The 8,090-nt window shown below is 43.5% G+C and overlaps 1 pseudogene; it reads right to left on the bottom strand.

Moving 5' to 3' along the window:
* Positions 1-482: 482 nt before the first annotated feature.
* On the bottom strand, positions 483-775 carry LOC101125418 (NADH dehydrogenase [ubiquinone] 1 beta subcomplex subunit 3-like; annotated as a pseudogene).
* Positions 776-8,090: the final 7,315 nt, after the last annotated feature.

The following is an 8,090-nucleotide window of genomic DNA, read 5'->3' as shown; positions in this document are numbered from 1 at the left end:
TATCCCCAAACTCAAATAAAAATTTAAAAAAAGAAATGTAGCAATTTTTTTCTCTTTCCACTTCACTTCATATTTTGTTTTCTGTTCAATCCAAGTTGTTTTCTCCTATGAAATCCAAGTAAAACTATATTGAATATTGTTTGATGGCAAAGGAGCCTTAACATGTGACGATGTTGCACCCATGGGGTTAGAGAAATGTAGGTGAATATGAAATACTGTTGACCCCCCATCTGCATTTATTTCATTGTTTTCCTATCTATTAAGCCATTGGCTTCAAATTATGCCTTACAGGGGTATGTAGGTTTGCCAAAACTCATAAAATTATACACCAAAAATGAGTGGGGTTTTTTTGCATATATATTATTTTACTTTATTAAATCTTACTAATATTCTTTAAGAGACAAGCCAGACAAGTAGGCTACAGTGAAGAAATCTTATTCTGAAGAGTTAAGAAACCACTATGGTACTTCCAGGTGTTATCCTCAGTGATGCTTCTTATCTTTATTCAGGGACTCCAGATAATATTCAGCTCCCACAGCTCCCACAAATGCAGCAAATCCCCACTTGAATCCTTGAATCCTTTTAATAATGCACCAATAAAGGAACCACTGTTTGCAAAGCCACCCATGTATCTCCAAGCTTCACCTTGACCCCATGGATCCCTTAGCCCTGGCGCAGCCAACTTCTTCTTGACGGTTTCTAATGGTGTCCCTTCTATCTTCCATTGTTTATAATCTGGAAGTTCCATTTTACTACGTCCATGTTCATGAGCCATGTCTGACGGCAATCTGACCTCTCAGGACACTCAACTCTGCAACCGGAGCCAACCCGGGTGTGTTTTCTTATATGTAAGTCTACATCGATAAAGTTTATTTAAAAGGTTTTTAAAATTTATGCCCAGTTGGAGTCTTTATAGAGGATCAGGAAAGAAGTGAAGGTGAGAAGGCACAGCTTACCCTCCCCCATCTCCATTGAATTAACCTGGACAGCAAGACACTAATTTCTTTTACCTAAAGACCTTCAACATAGGGTCTCATAGCTTTAAGGGTCAGGGAAGAACACAGCTGTCATAAGAGTAGATGTCAATTGACCTGAATATAAACATAAATTGTGTACAGCTGAAGGTGGTGAGGAGGCAGAACAAGCTGACAAAATCATTCCAGTGACGTAAAGGTAAACTAACACTTGAGACGAACAATACTTCTAGATGACACCCCCATTTCTGCTTTCCAGAGTGGCTTTAACCCAGTCCTTCATGGACACATGGAGATGGTCTCCAGATGGGGTGTGGTGCCTCTGGGTCTGTGAATGGAACCTCATGGGGGCTGGGACAACCCACAGTTGACTCAGCTTCCACGGAGGCGTCCCCTAGCTCTGCTCCAGTTACAAGCAGGCCCAAGCGAGGGAGCGGCTGGCTGGGGTTCTTCCAGCACAAAACCTTTTCAGTTTTCCTAACAATTTCCCGCCTCATGTCTGCAATGTTTTGGCAGCTGCAGGGCCTCTTTTTCTCCTCCCTTTCAACTTGCATGGTTCTTTGAGCCACAAGGGAGACCCAAAACCCTGAAGAACATCCCGGAATGCAAAGCATTTGCAATGAGTCACAGCTGCAGAGGTGCCAGGCTTAAGAGCTGTTCCAGGCTTAAGTAAGACAGGGAAGCCGGGAGAGAGGTCAGGGGTCTCAGCTGCAGAGTTTACGTCAAAGGCTGGACCCAGGAAAGAGGAGCAGTAGCACTGGCTGGAACAAGGAAAGAAAACAATGAGAAATAGATGCATGGGGACCACTCCTCTGAAGTTTCCCCACCTGCTTTACATGGGGCTGTCAGCCCTACCAGCCATTCTCTAAATTCTAAAAATTCTCACAGGAATAAGAACTTTCTGGATGACAGAGGAGTGTAAGTTGGCATTTGGAAAATGATCCCTGACAGTCTTCTAACCAACAATCATAAAGGGCTGAGCCCACTGAGCTTTGCAACACACTATTTTAAGCTGTACTTTAAAAAGGCAGTGGGCGTTCTCTTCTTTTGCTCCCACAGAGGGGCATTCACTGGCTCTTTCTTGCCTAAAAAACACGCCTCCCTTTTAAGTCCTGGAGAGAGCCTTTGGGTGTCAAAACATTGCTTCCTTTTCATTTTTGTATTAACAATAGTGAATAGAGACTATATTCATAATATTCACCCAAAATATTCAAAAAACTATAAAATAAGAAGTGTCTAACTTCTGTTTTCCCCAGCCACCTAGTTCTTCCTGGAAGCAAGTTTCTTGTGTATTTTCCCAGAAATATTCTTTGCATATATAAGCACGTCTGGTATATGTAATTGTTTTTGTACAAATGGCATACGTTACACAATATTCTCCTCTTTGTTTTTCTAAACAACCTTGAAAACTGCTTCATGTCAGTACGAACAGAACTGCCTTATTTGTTCATTTTCACTAGATAAACAGTACCCTGTTTATATACATGTTGGTTATTTTCCATCTTTCCCTATTACAAACTGTGCTTCAGTGACAATCTTTTAAAATATATCATGTGTGGGTAAAATTTCTGGAGGTGAGATTTCTATGTCAAATTTGGATATTTTGATAGATATTTTGTCAAATTGCCCTTCATGGAGATTGTACCAATTTATACGCACAGGTATGAGAGTACCTGTTTCCGGTCCGGTGTGGTGGCTCACGCTTGTCATCCCAGCACTTTGGGAGGCTGAGGCAGGCAGATCGCCTGAAGTCAGGTTCGAAACCAATCTGGCCATGGCGAAACCTTGTCTCTACTAATACAAAAAAAAAATTAGCCGGGTGTGGTGGCATACACCTGTAGTGCCAGCTACTCTGGAGGCTGAGGCAGGAGAATCACTTGAACCTGGGAGGTGGAGGTTGCAGTGAGCCGAGATCACACCACTGCACTCCAACCTAGGTGACAGAGTGAGACTGTGTCTCAAAAAAAAGAAAAAGAGAGGGCCTGTTTCCCCATCCCTTAGCACAGAATATTCCAACTTTTTTACCAATCCCAATTGATAGGTTAAAAAATAATACCTTATCATTTTAATTTGGTTTCATCTTTATCAAATGTCAAGCATCTTCGCCTATGTTTGAGAGCCACTTGCATGTTTTGTTCTGTGAACCATGTTCTCTGCCTTTCTATCACATTGCTGTTTGTTTTGACTTGTTGAACTCTACATATCAGGGGAAATCACGTTTTGTCAATGTACATGTAGGAGGGTTTTTTCCCCAGTTTGTTTCTTCTTCCCTCAATACTTCTACTGTTTGTTTTATACAGAATTCTAGTTTTATGTTTTTGAACTTACCTTTTCATTTTTGGCCTCTAGAAAGTTTATCATTTAGATAGTATTTCCCTTGAAATTATGAAAAATTTTTGCGATATATTCTACTCAAAGATTTATTATTTTGTGCTCAGCATTTATATCTGTGATCCAGCCAGAATTTATTGTAGTGATGAGATAAGTAGGGCTCCACTGATATCTTTTTCCAGCTGGCTCTCTGGTAGATTCAACACCATTTATTGGGCCAGGAATTCAGGCACAGGTGAGCAGGATCCTCTGTTTTAGGGTCTTTCACAAAACTGCAATGACAGTGTCAGCCAAGCCTGGGGTTTCACTGAAGGCTCAACTGGAGAAGGACTTGCCTTCAAGTTCACATGGTTGTTGGCAGAATTCAGTTCATTGTTGCTTGTCAGGTGGAGGAGCTCAGCTCCTTCCTAGCCTTCTCTCAGAGGGCACCTTAAGTTTCTTGCCACGTGGGCCTCTCCACATTGGCAGCTTACTTCATCAAAGCCAGCAGGGGCAAAATCAATTGAGTCTACTGGCAAGATGGAAGTTACAGTCTTACCTAAAGTAATCACAGAAGTGACATTCCATCTCCTATACCATATTCTATTGGTAGAAGCAAGCCACAGCAAGCTCCTCAAGGAGAGGAGATTATACAAGGTGAGAATGCTAGGAGAGGGGTATATCAGTCTATTCTCACACTGCTGTAAAGAACTTCCCTGAGACTGGGTAATTTATAAAGGAAAGAGGTTTAATTGGCTCACAGTTCCATATGGCTGAGGAGGCCTCGGGAAACTTACAATCGTGATGGAAGGCAAAAGGCAAGCAAGCACCTTCTTCACAAGGTGGCAGGAGAGAGAGAAGGGGGAAAAGCTCCTTATAAAACCGTCAGATCTTGTGAGAACTCACTCACTATCACGAGAACAGCATGGGGGAAACCACCCCCATTATCCAATCACCTTCCACCCAGTCCTTCCCTCCACACCTGGGGATTACAATTTGAGATGAGATTTGGGTGGGGACACAGAGCCTAACCATATCAGTGGGGCTCACTGGGAGCCTTGTAGCCTGTCTGCCATAATCCACACTCTGGCCCCCAGTGATCCATGTCCTTCCCATGTGCAAAATACATCTACCCCATCTCAAGTCCTCCAAAAGTCTCATTCCATTACAGAGTCACTTTGAAGGCCAAAATCTCATCATCTAAATCAGGCCCAGGTGTACAGATGAGGCTCCTCAGGTGTAACTCATTAACTCCAGCTCCTGGAGCACAATTCCCCTTCATCTGCAGACTTGCAAAACTAAGAAATGGAAAAAAAAAATGAAACAAGTTGTCTGCCTCACACACACAACGTACAATGGTGGGACAGGGGAAGGATAGCAGCTAGAGGCATTCCTATTCAAAAAGGAAGAAAATGGGAGGTACACAGGAGTCACTGGTCCATGGTAACACACAGATTTAGGTTTGTTCAAAATGTCCATAGCCCAATTGCGGTATTACTCTATTTTGTCCATTCGTTTTTTCTTGCTCCTCTCTTTTTACACACACAAACACACACACACACACACACACACACACACAGAGAGAGAGAGTTCCTTTTGTATTACTCTTTTAACCAGTATCATCCTTTTCCTTCTTCTTCTTTTTTTTTTTTTCTCTTGGAGAGATGGGATCTGATTATGTTTCCCAGGCTGGTCTCCAACTCCTGGGCTCAAGTGATCCTCCCACCTCTGCCTCCCAAAGAGCTGAGATTACAAGTGTGAGCCACCATGCCCAGCCAATCACCATTATCATCACTTTATGCTTACTATGTCGTAGGTAACTTTCTAACTGTTAACATTTATTAACTTATTTAACCCTCACAACAACCGTATGAGTGTAGGTACTATTATTATCCCATTTTTACATAAGAGCAGACTGAAATAGAGGTTAAACAGCTTTCCAAGAACATACAACTAGTAAGGGCAGAACCAGACATGAGATGGGTATTCCCAGAAGAGCAACGGGTAGGAGGTTTCAATGAAGGAGGGACTAAACTGGTGTTCTCCACTGGCAAAAATTCTTTTTGGTTCCTTGTAACACAAGGGTGTGGGTGTGTGTGGTATATGTGTGATGCCCTTTCTGTTCCCTAGTCAGCAGCAATCAACAACTGTGAGACTGTTCACAAGTCACAGGTAATTTTTTCCTACTTTGTTTCCCTGACAGACTGTTTCCTACAACTAGAGCAAGATTGTGTGCTGCTTCATTTAATCTCACCTCCCCCTACCACTCCTCAGTGTCCCCTGGAAATTCCTGCAGCCAGCCTAAGCATCCTGTGCCCATCGGTTCTAACCAGGGAGTGTTGAGTGCCCCCTCATGGTGCACCATGTGGGAGAATGTGTGTGAGACTCAGGCTGCAGGTTCCATCCTGGGGTCTTCACCAGCCCTCACTAACGTTTACTGCAAGCCCTTCCTCATTATTGTAGATCAGGGTTTGCAGCTCTTTATGGTTCTCCTTTCCCTCCTTCCTAATAGAACCTCAGCTTCATTAATGCATCCAGCAGTCCTGCATGCATCTTCAGCAGCCCAGGAGATTCAGGGGAAGAAGGCTGTATCCCCAATTCCCACTCAAGGCATGAGCTCTGATTGGCTTAAACTAATTTCAGTAATTCTTTCTCCCCTCTTTTGCGAGTGTTCAGTCATCTAGATTTGAACAAAACAGCACATGGCATTCCCTTTCGTGAGAGTTACGGATCCAGGGGCATGCATGTGAACTAAATTGGTTTACCAGGATGTTTACTTGCTCTCTCACCTAGTGGATACAGACAAGGAATTATGCAGCCAAAATTGCTATGGGTCATGATAGGAAGACAAAGGGAACCAGCATTCAGATGAAGCCTACGGACAATAGCAAAGAGAGGCAGGAAAACTGGGGGTGATGGGTGACATTGTTGAGCCTGTCAATCTTTGGACTTCTTATTATATGAGTTAATCTTTAGAAATCATTCTGAGTCAGTTTCTGTGTTTTTCTTATTTTAGCTTTTTTGTTGTAACTTCTACATTGGATTAATTACAATCACTTATTTTTGAGGATGTTCAAAACTAGGTCTCATTATCTTTATGAACTCTATTAGTTCATCCAGGACCTTAAACTATCAAAGGTGTGATTAGCTTCAAAACAGACAGCAACAGCATTGCCCGGGGAAAGCCACCCTTGTAGTAATTGTCATACTCCAGAAGCAGGGACAACCCCCGATACTGCTTTCAGATACCCATCCTTAGACTCCCCACCTCCTGTCCTATTTGTCTGTTTACATGTCTGTCATCCACCACTGGAATTTATGGAGTGCTTTGGGGTGGAAATTGGCTTCTCCCCATCCAACATCTTACTATAGTGCCTGCCTGTCACTTAAGAATGAACAGATGAATACCAGGTGTGAAACACCCAATGTTTCTTTCCAAATTTCACAGTGATTCCAAAGGCCCTTAGGATGCCCTAGGGATAAAAACTGAAATCAAAGTGGCATCCTGAGTAAATAAATGAAGGCTGGGTGGAGTAGAGACTTCTCTCTATATTCAAAGCCCATTGCTCCTGTGGAGGGCAGAAGGAAATGTTACCAGAGTCCCCCCACTCCCAGCTTAATTACTTGTGTTGTGTGTGCTAAATTTGTTGTATGTTGGTTGTTTCTAAAAGTCTGAGTGGTCCTTAGTACTCTTCTTCCCACAATGAAAAGTAAAGAAACTTTTGTGCTTCAGGCCCAGCACAGAGGATTGATTTAAGTGAGCCTTAAGGAGGATGGCAGAGTGGCTGGGGCTTAGAACAAGGCATTTTCCCCATGGCAGGGTAGCTGGGGAGGGGTAGCTTTCACAGGCTTTCTGGAAGTGACAAAGATGGGACTCCATTTGCACACGGATGAAACGATGCTGGATTTTGAGTGAGCCCCAAATCCAATGACTGGTACCCTCCTAAGAGGAGAGGGAGATTTGAAACATAGAGACACATAAAGAGCAGTCTGTGTGAAGGTGGAGGCAGCAATCGGAGTTTTGCTGCCACCAACCAACAAACACCCGAAGCCAGCAGAAGCTGAAAGAGGCAAAGAAGGATCCTCCTGTCAGGCCTTAGAGAGAGTGAGGCCCTGCCAACACCTTCATTTCACACTTCTGGCCTCCAGAACCATGAAAGGAGACATTTCTGTGGTTTTAAATCACCCAGTTCGTGGCAATTTGTTAAGGCACTCTTAGCAAACTAATGCGGGATACATCCGTATCAGAGACCCCCATCCCTTGGGCCTCTGATTATAAGTGATTAAGAAGGATCATTTCCATTACTTATCTAACAGTTGATGACTCAGACCATTTTTTCATATTGCTAACTGCATGTGTAACTTTTTAAAAATAACCTTTAGGCCTGGCACGGTGGCTTATGCCTGTAATCTCAATGCTTTCCCAGGCAGGAGGACTGCTTGAGGTCAGGAGTTCAAGACCAGCCTGGCCAACAGGGCAAAACCCCATTTCTACTAAAAATACAAAAATTAGCCAGTCATGGTGGCTCAGGCCTGTAATCCCAGCTACTTGGGAGGCTGAGGCAGGAGAATCGCTTGAACCTGGGAGGCAGAGGTTGCAGTGAGCCAAGATCGCACCACTGCACTCCAGCCTGAGTGACAGAGCGAAATTCTGTCTCAAAAAAAAAAAAGAGCTCGGCATTGTGGTGTGCACCTGTGGTCCCAGCTACTCAGGAGGCTGAGGTAGAAGGATTGCTTGAACCTGGGAGTTAAAGGCTGCAGTGAGCCATGATAGTGACACTGCACTCCAGCCTATGCTACACAGTA

Source organism: Gorilla gorilla, chromosome 15 (genome assembly GCF_029281585.2).
Source record: "Gorilla gorilla gorilla isolate KB3781 chromosome 15, NHGRI_mGorGor1-v2.1_pri, whole genome shotgun sequence".
NCBI lineage: Eukaryota > Metazoa > Chordata > Mammalia > Primates > Hominidae > Gorilla > Gorilla gorilla.
Note: the sequence above shows the minus strand (reverse complement) of the source record. Positions and strands in the feature narration are given on the sequence as shown.